An 18,961-nucleotide genomic window follows, 5' to 3' on the forward strand; every position below is an offset into this window, starting at 1 on the left:
GTCTTCGTCTTCCATTTTTGTCTGGTCGGCTTGGGATGGGTTTTTGAAGGAAGGGGTACCGCTACGTTACCATTTCTCGAATGATATCGAAGATAAATTAAATTTCGCTTACTCAGTTAAAGAAGGAAAAAGAAGAAAGTAAAGAAAAAAAAGAAAGAAAAATTGTCAAAAGAACAACACCACAATACTTCCCTCCCTTTTCCACGCAAGACATTGCAAAGGCCCACGAGGCCTACCATGATCCTGTATGTTCTGTTTTGCATCCTGAGGATCCCAAGGACTTACACCTTCTTACCCTGACAGTGCGACCTCCATTATCTCCGGATGAGAAGACTTTAGTTGGTCTTTATTATAATTTGTTTTATTAAACATAAGTAAGTACTTCACCTTTAATTATTTGTGTTGGCTTGTGAGGAATGAAATATTGCTGAAATAAAATTGGATTATATTAAATACGCAATTGGTTTCATTTTTGTTCAGTGTAGAAAAATATACATATATGTGTGTATCAAATAATAATACTATTAAAATATAATATAATACTATTAAAATATAATACTATTAAAAGAGAAAAAATTGGAATAGGTTTATTTCAAGAGGGTGCGATGTGGTTGTAAGAATAATTTTTAATTGCCTTTTCATTTTTTAATTTTTGTTGTGTTTGTCGTCGTTTTTTGGGAGCTATCTATGTATGTATGTATTCCAGTTTAAGCCTTGGAAAGCGCATGGCGTAGGTCCGTTACGCAAGGCAAACAGCACAAAAGAAAAAGGAAAAATAAAGGTTAAGTGAAACAAAAACTTACTAACGATCCGGTGGCTAATTCAGCGGTCGCTGAAAAAAGCGAGAAATCCTTTTTTCTTGATTCTTCTTACACACATTTTTCTTTTAATTTTATTTTTAGATATTTTTTCCCACGTAGGGGGAATATTTTCTTTTAATTTTACTATGTGAAGATTTATCGAACTTGTTTAAGCATCTTTTCTTTTTTCTTTCGCAGTGATACTTTTTCTCTTTGCTTATTTTTTTCACTTATACGTGTTTTACTTTTCCATTTTTTTATGACGCAATATTTTACTCCTCTCACATTTTTACATTTTGTTTCGCAACTTCTTTTTTTATTTTTTTTACCCAAAAAAAAATTAACCAAGAAAATTAGGCACTTAAATAATTAACTATACTACGTATGGGCGCTGAGCTATATAAACTTATATTGGGTTTTTTTTTCACATTTTCAGCATTCCTAGGGGATTTATCTAAAAAAAACTACGCAATCTTCTGGCTGCAGGGTTTTAGTTTCTCTTGCGGGCTGAGCATGGTGCGAACTAATATTAAGCTTAAGCGGCGTGGTCGGCGCAAAAGCCTTTGGTTTTTCCGGCTGGAATCAGGGAGAGAGGCGGGACGCTGATCGCTCTGGGAAGTTGAGCGAATTCGCTGGATAAAAAAAGAGTTTTAACGTGGGAAACCATATTAAATTTTAAACAATTGTTGCTAGCTTCTGTGATATTAAAAAACACTATTTCATTATTTCTCTGACCTTTTCTTTGACAGCTATACGTAAAGTCGTCTGATTTTTATTAAAATTAATTCGAAAGTCTTAAAAATATAAAATATGATAATCCCAATATTATAAGATAATGGACCAAAAAAACTTCGAAGCTATAATTTGTTTCATATTATTTTGCCACCAATTTTCCGATCGATCATAGTCGTCCGATTTTGATAAAATTAAATTCGAAATTCAGAACTAATTACAAAATGTTATTTCCAAGAGTATTGGGTTATATTTAAAAAAACACCGAAGCTATAATTTGTTTCATATTATTTTCCCACTCATTTCCTGATTGTTCCTATGACAGCTATATGATTTAGTCGTTCGATTTTGATAAAATTGAATTTTAAATTTATAAATAATTTAAAAATGTTATTTCCAAGCTTAGAAGGTTATATGTTAAAAAACACCGAAGATATAATTTTGTCACAATATTTTACCACTAATTTTCCGATCATTCCTATTGCAGCTATATGATATAGTCGTCCGATTTTGATAAAATTTAATTCTAAATTCAGAATTAATTTAAAAATCGTATATCCAAGCTTAAAAAGGTATATGTTGAAAAACCCCAAAGAAATAATTTCTTTAAAATGTTTTCCTTGATAGTTCCTATGGGAGCTATAAGATATAGTTGTCCAATCTGGTTCCGACTTATATACTACCTGCAATAGAAAGAAGACTTTTGGGAAAGTTTCAGCCCGATAGCTTTAAAACTGAGAGACTAGTTTGCGTAGAAACGGACGGACGGACATGGCTAGAACGACTCGTCTCGTCGGTAACTTTTCGAAAAAAATCGCTCGAATTTCTGTGACACCTACGGTTTTGATGGGTTAGTTTCCAAACCAACCGTCCCCAAGTCAGTCGCAGTCTTCTGTGAAAACCCTGATATATAGTTTATTGTACTCACGAGTTAGATGATCTTACAAGGGGGTCGGGTACTGCTAGAAAGTTAAAGGCCTTACGCCATTAGAAGTATGTACGCATTTACGAGTTACGGCCTAATATCAAGATCAGGGCCAACCTGCTGACGGCAAATACATAACAATGCCTCATATTTAAATCATCTTGTTTAAATTTTATAAAAAAATCGATTTTTTACGAATTAAATGATTCACTATATGACTAAATGTTTGACATTAATAAAATTATAAGAATTATAATTATAAAAATAAGATCTTATATTTTTGTTGAATCAGATATTTATTAAAATACTGTATAATCCTAATGTCTACACATTTTCAGCTGTAAGCTCTCTAAAAACACTACGCTCCGCTCGGCTTACCGAGCGTTCGGAAATAAAAGCACTAGCATATCACCTGTGAACGAGAAAAGCCGTCTTGGTCTTCAGTTTTCGGTTGTTCGATCAATTTATACCTCATATTTTCTGCACCCTCATAAATGAGTTAATTTTAGAAAACGCTTTAGAATTAACCGTTTGTAATGTTTTTCACAAGTTACATCATAATATCATAATGGAATTGTTTTTGGCTTCTATGAGGTTTAGTTCTCCGGTTTGATAAATTTCTCCGCGTATTCATATAAATGTTAATTCTAACTTTTTGAAAATGTATATACATTTTCAACACACACATTCGTTGTTCGCGCGCTCTTTGGTTGTATCGATCTTGTCCCCTTCCTTTTTTCAATCGCCCATAGCTTTGCAGATATCTTCGATAAGGTGGGACAGTGCAGACATTCTATCGCTACCAGCATCATTGCATTGGCCTTTATATGTTGGAAATAATCTAAAAAAGGGAAGATACTAGTCACAATGGGTAAAAGACCTCAGCATGGCACTTAACGTTTGGTTTGGAAAATGAGCTGGTGGAAATAAATAATAATAATTAGCGGAGTACGCGATGTCCTCGTCTTCCATTTTTGTCTGTTCGGCTTGGGATGGGTTTTTGAAGGAAGGGGTACCGCTACGTTACCATTTCTCGAATGAAATCGAAGATAAATTAAATTTCGCTTACTCAGTTAAAGAAGGAAAAAGAAGAAAGTAAAGAAAAAACAAGAAAGAAAAATTGTCAAAAGAACAACACCACAATACTTCCCTCCCCTTTCCACGCAAGACATTGCAAAGGCCCACGAGGCCTACCATGATCCTGAATGTTCTGTTTTGCATCCTGAGGATCCCAAGGACTTACACCTTCTTACCCTGACAGTGCGACCTCCATTATCTCCGGATGAGAAGACTTTAGTTAGTCTTTATTATAATTTGTTTTATTAAACATAAGTAAGTACTTCACCTTAAATTATTTGTGTAGGCTTGTGAGGAATGAAATATTGCTGAAATAAAATTGGATTATATTAAATACGCAATTGGTTTCATTTTTGTTCAGTGTAGAAATATATACATATATGTGTGTATCAAATAATAATACTATTAAAACATAATATAATACTATTAAAATATAATACTATTAAAAGAGAAAAAATTGGAATAGGTTTATTTCAAGAGGGTGCGATGTGGTTGTAAGAATAATTTTTAATTGCCTTTTCATTTTTTAATTTTTGTTGTGTTTGTCGTCGTTTTTTGGGAGCTATCTATGTATGTATGTATTCCAGTTTAAGCCTTGGAAAGCGCATGGCGTAGGTCCGTTACGCAAGGTAAACAGCACAAAAGAAAAAGGAAAAATAAAGGTTAAGTGAAACAAAAACTTACTAACGATCCGGTGGCTAATTCAGCGGTCGCTGAAAAAAGCGAGAAATCCTTTTTTCTTGATTCTTCTTACACACATTTTTCTTTTAATTTTATTTTTAGATATTTTTTCCCACGTAAAAAATATGCGAAGATTTATCGAACTTGTTTAAGCATCTTTTCTTTTTTCTTTCGCAGTGATACTTTTTCTCTTTGTTTATTTTTTCACTTATACGTGTTTTACTTTTCCATTTTTTTATGACGCAATATTTTACTCCTCTCACATTTTTACATTTTGTTTCGCAACTTCTTTTTTTTATTTTTTTTACCCAAAAAAAAATTAACCAAGAAAATTAGGCACTTAAATAATTAACTATACTACGTATGGGCGCTGAGCTCTATAAACTTATATTGGGTTCTTTTTTTTACATTTTCAGCATTCCTAGGGGATTTATCTAAAAAAACTACGCAATCTTTTTTTAGTTTCTAGTTTTAGTTTCTCTTGCGGGCTGAGCATGGTGCGAACTAATATTAAGCTTAAGCGGCGTGGTCGGCGCAAAAGCCTTTGGTTTTTCCGGCTGGAATCAGGGAGAGAGGCGGGACGCTGGTCGCTCTGGGAAGTTGAGCGAATTCGCTGGATAAAAAAGGAGTTTTAACGTGGGAAACGTAGTGCTGAGTGGCTGGAAATCGGCTTGAAGAATTGCAATTTGATCTGAGGTTCTGCCCTTGCCAATACCAACATACCTAATGGGCAGCATGGTTTCGTTTGCATGTTCTGTATCTCTTACTAGGTTTTTTCTGTTGCCTAATTTTGGGGCAGACGCGTACTTTTTCAATCCTGAACATGCTTAGATCAGCGCTGAGTTGCTTTTAGACTTGCTAAGGTAAGGAAGAATACGTCACAAGCATTCATGTCCAAACCTACAAAATACTTTCTTTGGATGGGTAGCGTCGGGAAATGTAAATTTTAAACCATTTAAAGAGAACAATTTACTTCCCCTACATAAAACAGAAAATTACGCAGATGAATAATCTGTGTGACACTTGCCAAACACTCAAGTATGACAGAAAAACACCCAGACTGAAATTCCCAAAGTATCATTACAAATAGTACACATGGACATTTATATGATAAATGGCCAAACAATTTTTACACTGATTGAAAAATTTTCAAAATTGCCAGCGCTTATACAATCCCAGTACAAAATTGTATAAATGTGGGTAAATTTTTGAGATAGTATTCCAACAAAATTAATAGTAGAACAGGGCGCGGAATTCCCAGGAAAAATGCAAGCAAGCATTTTGCAAGCAAAATGATAATATTACCCATGTCACATCTTTCCAATCTCCACGATCTACGAGTAATTCAACCATAAAAAGAATGCATTCGTCTTTTACCGAAAATTATAGGTTTATTTTCGAACCACGACCACGACGAAATATTATTTGAAACCCTAACTACATACAACAATGCTGAACACTCTGCAACCAAATACAGATCATTTGAATTATTCTCGAAAAGAACTCACGTTTTAATTAAAGACATTGACATAATACTGAACACGATTATCTGCAAAAACTTAACGAATTTTAAACCACCTTGTATCCTAAAGTCAAAGGACAACTGGAAAAAAAGATGAATGCTACAATTAAAAAATTAAATGTACACAGAGTCAAACCAATCTCAGTTAAAGTTGACGATGTAGTATTCAGGAGAGAAAATAGAAGAAACAAGCTCACTTCTCGCTTTTCCCAACGCAAAGTACTAAAAGACAATAAAATTACACTAATGTTAACTAGAAAACAAAAGTTACACAAAATTAGACAGATAGATAGATTTGCAAACAAACAGGAGATATTTATAACGACATTAAGGAAAGATTCGACAATATTATGGATCATATTAATAAAGAACAACAAACAATTAACTACTTCTTGAACAACTAAAAAAACACTATCTTTAAACCCGTTAACTCAGAGCACCACCTCCTACAAACATACCAATATATATCCTGAGTTCATATGAATGTATACGTACTGTCGAATTACTTATGTAATATGAAGGAAAGCTTGTTATTAGCCAATTTAAACATTGTACCAAATTTTATTGTATCCGAACAAGAATTAACTGTAATCAAATACGGACGAACACATCCTTGAGATGTTAGAATTAAATAGTTCTATGATCGGAATTAAGATCCATTTTAAAATGCATTATACATTTTAAATATACAAATACAAATACATTTAAACAAAATATTTACCAAATTAACACACATTATTACTTTACCTATAAATGAATCCAAAATTTTTAATTCTGCCAAAGTATTTTATCTGCGAAACTCTATTTCAACAAAACTCAACCTTCAAACCGAGTGACTTGATAATTTTACTTTGAAAACTGCAAGTTGTCACGCGCGGGGCCGTATTATCAATTTCGGCAAAAAAGATACATAAATAGAGACGGGACACAAATGAAAATAAAAGGCACAACTAAGAATCAAGCAAATGGATTAAATTTTAGTTTTTAATACCGGGATAGAAGTTGAAATGCAAATTAAATGATAAAGGTTTAAATGATAAAGGTTGTGAAAGGGCTGTGGACTCCAAACCGACGAACAATATTCCAAAATAGGACGGACAAGGGTCATCAAATTCTTTCGACCAACGCTTTATAAACCTAAGAAAACTCATGGCTTTGTTAACAGTGGACATTATGTGGTAGTCAAATTATGTTTAGGGTCCGGAAGAACACCTAAATCGTTAACTGAATATTGTAACGAACTGATTTCTTTGGTTTCTGCTCGCTACGGTATTTGTGCGGCTAGCTCAGTAGATTGTGTGTGTTCGTCCCACCAAATTTATATAAACGTGACCGCCAAGTAGTTCAGTGAAAAAGCACAGAATTCTTGGGTTCGGAGTTTGTTTATTGCGGGTATGACTGCAGTCGGCTTTATAACTTGCTCGTCTCGCTGTCTCCGACGGTGTGGGTTGTCTTGTCGCTCCTCGAAGATCCTTGACCGCTGATTGCTCCTGACGTGGCTGGCTGTCTTGTCGCTCCTCGAAGATCCTTGACCGCTGATTGCTCCTGACGTGGCTGGCTCGGTGACTGCTCGGCCACGATTCAGACTCGCTATGGGGTCAGCCGTGCGGGCTTAGGGAAGCGTCACCGTTCTCAGACTAGGGTGAACAGACTGACGAGCTCTCCAGGATCACTCCTCTCGATACCCGACCGCCTGTCCCTTGCTCTGTCCCGGATGGTCCCACGGGCTTCCGCTCAGATCGTGCGGACAGTCAAGGCAGAACGCCAGGGAGCTGTCTCGCTTTTCACTTCGCTTCTGTGCCTCGTGTAAACGAACGTTCCACCCTAGCCTCACCCTTCCGCGTACTGTCCGTGCCGTTCCTGCGGGCTCGATCCTCCTTGCGTGGCCGTTGCGATGTGGTGTCCTGATTGCTGGTGGCGATATCCTGCGAACTATTCCTGACAGGTGGCTGTTGGTCTTGACTTTTGTGCTGGGTTCGAGGGTATACGCCGATCCGGGACCTCTCTCCCTTCTGGCTCGTGACTCTCAGGGTTCTGTTGCGCCGCTCCGGGACTTCTCTCCCTTCTGGCTCGCTACTCTAGGGGTTCTGTTGCGCCGTTCCGGGACTTCTCTCCCTTCTGGCCCGCTACTCTAGGGGTTCCGTTACGCCGCTCCGGGACTTCTCTCCCTTCTGGCTCGCTACTCTAGGGGTTCTGTTACGCCGCTCCGGGACTTCTCTCCTTTCTGGCTTGCTACTCTCGATTTCAAATCTCAGTCTAGTAGACCCTCCAGGCGTACCGCCAGGACTTCGTCGGCAGGACAGAACAGAACTTAGCCGTGTGGCGCCTCCTTAGACCTCAGCCACCTGTGTCTCAGTTCGGAGATTCCTAGTAATCCCAATCCCGAACGTCTCGACGTGACAATCTTGCTCCTCGTAGGCTCCCGCGGCGCTGCTTCCGACGACTCCTTGCTCTCGACTGACGGCTCGCTCTTGACTGACTGATCTCGACTAAATGCTCTCGACTGAATGACTGATGCTGAATGACCGATGATGAATGACTGATGCCGAATGACTGATGCCGAATGACTGATGCCGAATGACTGATTCCGCTGCCAGCGCCCAGCGGGTTTATATAGGGCCTCTGGTAACCGTTATTTCCCTTTTGCACACGGCCCGCCAAAACTCTCCACATCGGGTCCAAAGTCCATGGTTTCTGTTTGACCCTCTTGTCCTTGACGCACTGCCTCCCGCCGCCGTCCAGCCTGATGCCGCCGTCCCGCTGATCCCGGAGACCCATGCGACATGTTTGTGTGCCGCACCGCTGCTGAGATGTGGCACCTTCTTTCCAAAGTCCAAAGTCCGGCGGCGTCCCGCTACTCCTTTTTGCACACGGCACTCTCGCTCCGCCCGCCAAGTCTCCGCTCTCTCCGTCTCCATTGTTGGTCTCCAAACTCCCTTGGTCTTCGAACCCTCTTGCTCTCCAAACTCTCTCGCTCTCCAAACTCTTGTCTCCAACCTCTCTTCCTCTCCAAACTCTCTTGCTCTCCAAACTCTCGTCTCCAAACTCTCGTCTCCAAACTCTCTTCCTCTCCAAACTCTCCCGTTCTCCGTCCTCGATCTCCAAACTCTCTCGTTCTACGTCCTCGCTCTTCGCCGCCCCGCCACTACCCGAATTCGCCGCGTACCTGGTGAGCGGCCGGCCATCTGCTGCTGGGATTTGTGGGGAGTTATTCAACTCCTCACAATATATACGGTCGAGTGGAGTAATTTTAAGAAAGTAACTGATAACTGAGGAGTACCCCTATAACAAGTTAATACGATGCATTTAAAGCAGTTCAATAAAAACAATCCATATCTGACTGTAAGCTAAGTCCCGACGCTTTATCAATATATGATATACAATGCTTAACATCATCAGCATACATTAGTACACGAGAATATGTAATGATTGAAGATCTTTAGTAAACAAAGTAAAAAGCCCATATGACTTCCCTGAGGCACTCCAGATGTCACGTAGATCAAGTTTGAAACAGCATTCTTGAATATAACCCTCTGAGTCCTATCATTAAATTAAACATGTAATCAACGATAAAAGATTACCAGGAAACCCAAGCGGATCTAATTTAAATACAATAGAGTGGTTAACGCAGTCAAAGTCCTTACTAAAATCTATATTCACAATATCAGTCTGCATTTTTTCTTAAATCCATTTATTACAAAAGATGACAATCTAAGAAGGTTGGTGGTGGTCGATCTTCGCTAACAAAACCATGCTGACACGGTGATATGAGCGAGGATGTACATTATAATATGTATAATATATAATATAATGGTGCAAATGATAGTACGTTCAAATGCTTAGGAATTGCCGACAATTTAGAAATACCTCTATCATTTTGGGCATCCGGCTTTGTAACCTTTTTATGGAGTGAAATAATAAATGAGTTCTTCCAGATAGTAGAAAAAACTGATGATGAAAAAGACAAAATAAAATATTTTAAATCGGTTTACAAATGGTTGACGTTCAAAACTTCGGCACACATCCAGGAAGTCCATCTGGACCGGGAGAATAAGTTGGCGTTGTTGTTGCTAAAGCTCTTTATAAAGAGCTTTCGGTTATTATAGGTGAAAAATACAATTTGTCCTATTTAAAGGATTAGGGTAGTTAGAATTTGAACAAGCTGTCAAACTATAAGTAGTTTGGAAAAACTCAGCAAATAAATCAATAATTTCAGAATCCGTCGACGCTACCATTTAGTTTAGACGTACCGATGAAGGCAATGCCGATGACTTACGCATGGCATTAACAAAGTTGTTAAACTGTTTCGGATCATTTGAAAATTCAAATTTACATCGATTTAGATTCATAAGATAGTAATGACTGTTAAGAACATTAAAATGCGTTCAAGCCACCACATATTTAAAAAAATCTGCTGGTCTACCCGGTTTGTATACTTTTTATAAGTGTTAGATTTAAGGTTTTTAAGTCTTTGAAGCGCATTACTAAAGCAAGGAGGCCTTTTTAGGTTTGAAAGAAACACATCAGGTACGCATTCATTAAAAAACGTATTTAACATACTTCAGTGACACTTTCAAAGTCTGTAAAAGTCTGACTTTCGATCGCTCTTGTATAATTTGTTTCGCGCTTCAGATGCATTTTCTCCAAGCACACCAACTGGAACAATAAAATGGGTTATAATTTGGTGTCCATGTACCAATATTTTATGTACGGTTGGGGACATTGGATACCAAGAATACAGTTTCATATATAAATTAAAAGTATTGTTACACAAATATTTAAATTTTTCGGAGTCAATAATATGCTCAGAAGAAATAGCTATTAAAATAATATAAAAATTATAGATGTGTTTATAATCCAAATCCAAGATAGCCGAAAATTTTAGACTATTTGAGAATACCCGTCTTGCGGTATTTCCGTCATTGCTATTACCGCTTCCATTTTGTTTTGGTGTATCTACATTAAGGCCAAGCTCAATCCACAACTTCTCTTGAATACTTTTTTTACGCAAGGATACTTTAAGCTTTTCATCTCCTTTGACGTGCCATTTCTTTACTTCAATTCTATAGGAAATTCGCAGAGCAAACTCCATATTTTAAATTTTCTGATTTCACATTAAAAATCGGCGAGTTAAAATCAGTTGTTTTAAGCAATTGAGTAGGCTTTGCTCCACATAACGGACATGATTGGCACGAATTGGTTCCGGTTACAATGTTTAAGACCTTACCATCGATTAAAGTCATATGAGTTTGGTATTTTACAGTTATTATATTGCTTTTGTAGCTATAAGATAATACGTTTAGGTTTTCTATTTCCACGTCCAGATTTTTTTTCTCTTTTAAAATCAGTGCAGTACTTTCCTTCACGAACTCAATTTTCAAAGGTCGACAAAATCTCACTGACTGTGGAGTCCTATTAATCCAAATAACCCGATGATGCTGATCTATTAGCTTTAACGGTATAACAGTGGTGACAAAAAGTGAATGATCTAAGCCAACAGATTCATTCAATTGAAATCTTTGCTTATATGTGCTGTGTCCAGTAGACCCATCGAACCCATAGCTCACAATTAAAGTGCATTCTGTTGCATCTGGCCAAATATCAAAAACTTCCTGTTGCATTTCAAGTATGCGGTGAGCTGTATGATCTAGCAAATTTTGGAATGAGACTTCCGCTTTCGTTTCACAGATTTTAATTTCCAGTGGTCTGCATTTCAATTTGGATTCGGCGATTTGATTACATGAAGGGAAAATATCACATCCCTGTTGCTTATTTAGTGCTCTTATATTCAAATATTGCTGCTTTGTAAATCCATTTTCAATAAAAAATGCCAGTGCACTTTCAGGACTTATTGGAATCGGCTCATTCATATTAAGTTTTTTTTTTAAATCATTTATGTCTTCACTGCTTGTAGCTTTCTTTAATAAAAAGGCGATTTCTGGTTCCTTAGACTTTTTTGCTGAAACGGAAGCAGCTCAGATGCTAATTTTCTTTTAAGGCGAGGTCCTGCATCTTCATAATTCGACTTTTTTCTCCCAGTTTTCAAAGTGACTGATTGCTTGTCAATGCGTATAACCATTTTTGAACCCAGCCAACTGATTTAAAACGCCCTAACATACGATTGCATTTCGGTAAGTTTCTCTTAACATAGTTAATGAAATACTTAACTTTATTTAGTATTTTCCCCATATGCTCTTCAGAAAGGTCAATCCTGTCGCTTTCTGTTATTCGTTTTATAACGAAACCTCTAACAGCGGCGTCTTTCCGGTTGCTCTCCTCCCAAACTTCGAGGAGCGCTGCATGAGAAAACTCATAAACACCTGCAACATGTATTGTTTTTTCGAAAAGGGGCAAAAACGGGCAAAAACCATTACTTAAAATTGATTTTATAGTAATTTGTTAAAAACATTAATATATTACCTTCAAGGCACTTGGAGGCACTTAAAAAAAAACTTTAACAGAACACGTGTACTTTTGTTAGATTAACCTAGAACAACACACTTGCAACACATTGGACAAAACAACACAAACATGTATAAATATAGTAAAAAGTTTAGAAATTATAAATTTACATACCTTGACCTTTATTTTCCATTAAGACACTTTTAGCTTTTTTTCCGCGTTTTTTAGCCAAAACATAACGACACTGAACAGTTGACTTTAAAAGCGCGCAGAAAATTAGGGGCATTATTATTAAACTGGGCACAGACGGAATTGAACCCCTCATTGAGTTACCTAAAAGCACCTGAGATATTCAATACGCTGTCTCGAGTCTGCTTCATAAAGCCACTCATCTCAACCACCATTTCCTTGCAGGACCCACATGACCACATAAGACCAGAGGTAAGATCAATAAAATCTTTTACTTTGCCGGTGAATCCTGCACATTTGACGTCATCGAATCGCAGAGCCAGCAAAAAATAAAGGTGTTTTTAGTTGAAGACGCAAGTGTATAATTTTTCTTAGGACAGATAAGAACCATTATAAGAAAACAAAAATAAAATGAAATTAAATAAAATATTAAAAATACCCAAAAGTAAATTTTGCACCGGGATCAAATTCAAAAATCATAAAGGCACAAAACGCGAAAGAAATAAGAGCGCGAGATCGCGAAAATTTATCAAACGTAAGAGAGCACGAGAGAAAAAATATTCTTTCGACTGAGCGTGGCTTGTGCGACTCTAACAACTTTAAGCACGAACAAATACAATGTAAATCAAGCAAGAGAGAGAAAGATAGAGAGTTACAGAATTTACAGTAATAAAATAGAGCGAGGGAGATTGAGAGGGAGTAAAAGGGTTCAAGCAAGTTTATGGAGCGTTAATTACGCTAACAAAGCTAAGAGATTAAACAAATCTAATAGAAATGTTAAAATACCTATAAACACATAGCCGTTTACTGGAAGATCTATTTAAAAATTTTAACACAATTGTTGGGCTAAGCTTTGTAAATAAATACACACAGAACACTCGCACAAAATCACTGAACAAGACAAAAACTCGGAGCACAAAAGTAAACACAGCTGTTCACAAGCGACGCTAAATCGATTAAATCTAACATTGAATAACGTCGAATAATTGACGAATATTTATTTTAGTTAAGGGATCTGCTCTAATCACGTTCAAAAACTGCAAAGTTCATATCAACCAAATACCCTACGACAAAGAAAGAGAAAATATAGAAGTCACATTTCCGGTTATTCACAACATCAACTTCACCGATCACATTGAAGATATTAATCTACACTATGTCAATTTACGATCCATCAATCCTTCCAATTCAATCATTCACTGCAAAAAGTTTACGACTACTAATTTCGGAGCAGTATATCTATTATTCTAGGAGCAGTATATCTATTATCTATCTAATCTAGGCATCAATTCTTTTGATCAATACAAGAAAGAAGATTATATTCGCTACCATACCAGAACCGAGTTTCGTGACGTCCACTCCTTTGTTTTGGCCGTTACTTCAATCCAGGAGGGGAAAAATTAACGACCAGTCGGTAGGCAACGAGCCTCCGGCCAAACCTTCCTAGAAATAATACGCTGACTGGGCGACCACTCGAGCCATTGTCCCGCTAACGTTTTGCTGACATCGCAACAGGATGCCCCGACAACTCGCCACAGGAAATACGACACAAGCGGACACTTCGAATTTTGTATTAGTGTATAAGCCATAAAGAATGTATGTACACTTTCGGCAGCGGCGGCTACTCGTCCACCGCTGAATAATATATGAGTTCAGTCTACAAATCTACTTTAATTGTAGAAGACATTAATTTCCTTTAAATCCTATTCCAACAAATATAATATCTGATATTTAAAATATCAACTCCGAGAACTTACTAACAGACGACTGGAACCCCTTTGGACTACTGCTGACCGGGAAGACACTATAACTTGCTCGGGGTCTTTTATTGTTTTTCCGTAAGGAGAATTATTCAATAACTTAAAAAAAATGTTCAAATTTATATATTATATATATATTTTTTTTTTTTAATTTTGCCTAAGTAAATTATTTGGATCAATGCAATTCTTTAATCAAGGCTTTCTTAAGAACTGAACTAATTTATAGATCTTTTTCATTACTAAACCAACATTGTTGCAAATTCCTAATTTTCCTTATATCCCGGATCAGCAATTCATTTTTTCACCTTATCTTCTTTTGAGGCCAGAAAATTTGATATACAAAATGGAAGATTTATATAAAATCATGTAAGCGGTACGGATATATTAAGTCCACTTCCAAAAAATAAAGACTTGGGGTCGTAAAATACACAAATATATATACGAGTATATACATGCAAATACTTATATATATATATATATATATATATATATATATATATATATATATATATATATATATATATATATATATATATATATTTACATATATATATGAACCTGTATGTATCGGGAAAACGAATTTCCAAGCTATCTCCACTAAAACTTTTTATTTTTTTCGAAACAGAAAAATAGTTTCCCTTAATAATTGGTACTTTTTAATTCCTGTTTCTAAAAAAAATTCATCTAGTCTAGAATCCAAAGTGCATACTATATAATAAGCGTATGATATTGGAATAGGTTTATTAATATTAAATAGTTTGGGGCTCACTTCAAGATTCTTTGGTTCTAGAATGCATTCAAAAAACGCGTAGACAACGAATGGAACTTGAAGCTGATGTTGAACTTGTGTAAATTATTTATTATTTTGGGGCTGCGGCTTCTTCGAGACCTTCCTACTGCATAGCGTCATGTGTTTCAATGCAGCTTCCTCAGTTCCGGAGAATATTAAACATACATTATACCTTCTAATTATTTCCTCTTTGTGCAGTCATTAGTCTTTGAAACAAAATATGAAAAAATATTTAATTGTTTAAAAAGGTTAAAAGAGATAAATGATAAAGGTAAAGAGATACCTTGAAATATTTTTATTGTACTCGTACATATAATGTGCATTTCCGCTATCTTCCAAAAACAACATATTAATATGAAGAGGTTTTCCCGCTTCCGATTAAAAGAGTGGTTCTTCGTATTTTCATTATATCCGAAAACGTTTAAGCTCATTTAGGTATTCTTTTTTAGAAAAGATTTATTACATTTTTTTAATGGGAAATGCCAGCCCTTTAATTTCTAATTTTAATTCATCACTTATTTCAGAAATATGTCAATATTATACGCCGAACATAATTTTGCATTTCCTTAAATTTTTAATGCAGAAATCAAGGACTATTTAAATCAATATTGATCATTTTCGTTACATACGTTAACGATAGCTTTTTTTGTTAAAAGGAAACGAGGTAGTGGTATGAAAGGTGAACTGATTTTCGCTAGATGAAAGATGAACGGATTTTTGCTAGCCATCGGTGCACTTTGGGAAATTTGACCACTTTTTGTGGCATTAATTAATAACTTAAAAACGAAGCAATATTTAAAGGTTTTGTTTTTTGAATTTTAAAGATAATAAAATAATAAATAAAAGAGCGATACCGTCTTTATTTAAAAAATATTTTTTTGGAAATAAAAGAAATAAGAAAAAATTGTATCCTTTATTTTTTTTTATTAGAAGACCGAACCCTAAAAAAAAATTATATTCATATTTTTCCGCCATTTTTAAAGAAAAATCGTAATTTTTTTTAATACTATTATATTGCTTAAAAAAAGACCAAAATCCGTTATATATACGTTAAGTAAGTGAAATTATGTTGTAAAATATTTTTAAATTAATTACTTTTTAATAACAAAGAAAGTTATGTATTGTTTTTTTAAAGCTAACAATAGAAGTGAAACTTATCAGACAAAAATGCGGGAAATATACAGTATTGGTAAAGGTCTCAAAGGCCAAATTTTAAAACTTTCTGTCATATAAACTGTAGGCGCTACAGATTTTCGCGAATTGTGGGCGTGGCACCCCGCTGAAACAAACTTGCGCTGCGTAGGAAGCCCAGGAATCAGCATGCCAAGTTCGACTGTTTTACTGTCTCTTATAGTTTCCGAGATCTCTGTGTTCATACGGACGGACGGACAGACCGAGAGACGGACATGGCTAGATCGACTCATCTAGTGATCCTAATCAAGAATATATATACCTTATGGGGTCGGAAACGCTCCCTTCTACTTCTTACATACTTTCCGACGAATATAGTATACCCTTCTACTCTACAAGTAACGGGTATAATAATTGGTGATTTACTAGAGCTGCCACCTCGTTGAAATAAAAATAGACTTTAACATCTGATAACTTAATAGTGGTGCAGTCTGGTAAATTTTTTTGTTAGTAACATTGGATATTGCTGTTATCTTAAAACATTCTGATAGTCAAAATCAACTTCAAACCACTCTTGGGTTTGACTGGGTTTTGGCGTAAAACGTGTTAAAATTTCCCATAGTGCGGTGTATAATGATTTACATTCATTTCCTAGGGAATTAATTTTATAGGCGACCATCCACAATCTCTGTATTGAAATATCTGACTTTTTGAAATTATTTCCACATTATGTTCATGACAGATACATTCAAAATCAGCTTCACTCAAGATATTTTCAGGTTCGATCAAGTCCGATCCACCGTTTGCATACATGTTATGCAATATTCTTTCCCCGAATCTTTCACAATTTTTTTTTATTCTTCCGTCAAAGAGTTGCATTTCGCTTATGCGACTCCTTGCGGAAATTATTCTTCCCACCTATTTTTTTTTGATCAAAACACTTGCAGGATAGACAAAACTGATTTTCGCTATTCATTTTCGGTTTAATTTTCTAGCAGATCACATTAAATATTCATTGGTTATTAGAGATTAGAAATATTGATTTTGAAAAATATTTGATACATGTGTAACCAATTAGTCACCTTTAAATCGACAAAGTACACACAGAAGGTTCGTTTAAGATTTTGTAAATTCAAAAAGAATGAAGGTAGTTCTAAAAGGTTACATCGTCTATTCATTGGCTAGAAGAGGTGAGATGTATTGATTTATTTTTAAAAATTAAGTTTAACCAAAAGAACACCATCAAATCGATAAACGAGATGTAAAATCATAGAGCAAAGCGGTAGGTTGGTTTGAAGAGGTCACTTACACAACAACACCTGTTGAATATTAATTGCTCATAATGACGGAAAAGTTCACGAGGTCAATAAGGTCAAATAGGAATGATCGTACCTTTTCATGACCTTGAAACCCATTAGAATCAGTTATTTTATGAATTATGCTAAGTGTTCCCGAATCCACATACCCCATGAGACCGCCCATTAATTTGCTAGTTAGTGAGGAGGCGGGGGCCATTAAAATTCTAATTGTTCCAGAGCTCTCGCTTACAAACTAATCCTATACCCTTTCACTTGTCGTTTTATTCTTTCATTGATTATCGTTTTCATTTCATAAACTGTTAATATTTCAGCCAACTGGAGTTAAGACCGGGGCCTTAAATAATGTACGACTTTTTTGTAGTGTTTACCCTTTAAGTACACTTGGTTCAGTGGATAGCAATATGTGTGCATACTTCATCTCCCTCCCTATGTAAAAAACGTAAAAGTTTTAAGTTAATTAATTTAAGTATGCGATTTGTGAAATAGTAAAGAGTAATGTAGTTTAAATATAGAATTGTGTAAGATGGGCAAAATTTATAAAACATTTAAAATTTATGCTTAAATTTACAATTTTGAAAAATTTAATATGATTTATTATAAGTGTTTATGAATAGTGGACTGTATTATGGTTTTTATTATAGTTTTATGCATTTATTTTCACTATTTAGCGGGTTTACAATACTTTAAGCGGGGTTGCTATCAGCGAGCGGTTGCGGTTAATATCAACAAGCGAATGCAGCCGGCTTGCAAAACGTGCAGAAAAAGAACAGAAAAACGATCGCGTGATGTTCTAATACTAACGCATTGCACTGCAATTTCGGCTATGTGTGTGAGCTTAAAGCTCCCAAATGGTTACAATACAATGATGTGCGCAAAAATAGGTACTATAGGTAATAGGTAAAAATAGGTTATAGGTAAATAGGCAAAAGTAAAGAAGCAAATGTAATACTATTTAAATTCAACATAAAGACGAACTATTTCCCAACATACCGGCCCCCCTGAACGACGGTTCAGTTCAAAGGAAGCACAGCAATTTTCGTAATAGGGCGCTTGTAGATTCCCTTGGCGGTTTTAACGGTGACCACCCGAACCCTCTGATCCTGGCCAGGATGAACTTCGGTGACTCGTCCTAGCATCCACTTGCTTGGCGGTTGATTGGGCTCCTTCAGCACAACCAGTGTGTCCACGGCAACATTTGGAGCATCTTGATGCCATTTCGTGCGAGGTTGAAGCGTGCTGAGATACTCGAGATTCCAACGTTTCCAGAAACCTTGAACCTTGGCCTGTAGTTGTCTCCAGCGCTGCAGTCTGTTGATATTTACATCCAGGAAAGATGGTTCTGGTACCGAAGTGAGAGGCTGACCTGTTAGAAAATGAGAAGGAGTTAGCGGGTTAAGACTGTGATCGCTAGGTGCGCATAAAGGGCGAGAGTTCAGAAGCCCTTCAATCTGAATTAACAGGGTCGAATACTCCTCGAATGTCAAGGCACTGCTGCCAATGACTCGTTTTAAGTGCAGCTTTATGGATCTCACACCAGTCTCCCAAATGCCTCCGAAATGGGGAGCAGATGGCGGAATGAAATGCCAATTAATCTCGTGGCTGGCCATGAAGCTTGAAATTTCTTCATCTTGAC

At 36.2% G+C, this 18,961-nt stretch overlaps 2 protein-coding genes across 28 annotated transcripts in view; one reads left to right on the forward strand and one right to left on the reverse strand.

Annotated features, from left to right (window-relative positions):
- LOC108026765 (glutamyl aminopeptidase) overlaps nucleotides 1-18,961 on the forward strand; it is a 502,322-nt gene that overhangs the window by 269,204 nt on the left and 214,157 nt on the right. The gene's annotated exons all lie outside the window — the stretch shown is intronic.
- LOC127012037 (uncharacterized) overlaps nucleotides 7,714-18,961 on the reverse strand; it is a 141,055-nt gene continuing 129,807 nt past the window's right edge. For both annotated transcript variants that reach the window (XR_007765461.1, XM_050890155.1), the window contains exon 2: nucleotides 7,714-7,738. The gene's annotated coding sequence lies outside the window, so the exon portion shown is untranslated. The remainder of the gene's footprint in view (nucleotides 7,739-18,961) is intronic.

This window comes from Drosophila biarmipes, unplaced genomic scaffold (genome assembly GCF_025231255.1).
Source record: "Drosophila biarmipes strain raj3 unplaced genomic scaffold, RU_DBia_V1.1 ptg000017l, whole genome shotgun sequence".
In the NCBI taxonomy this organism is placed as follows: domain Eukaryota; kingdom Metazoa; phylum Arthropoda; class Insecta; order Diptera; family Drosophilidae; genus Drosophila; species Drosophila biarmipes.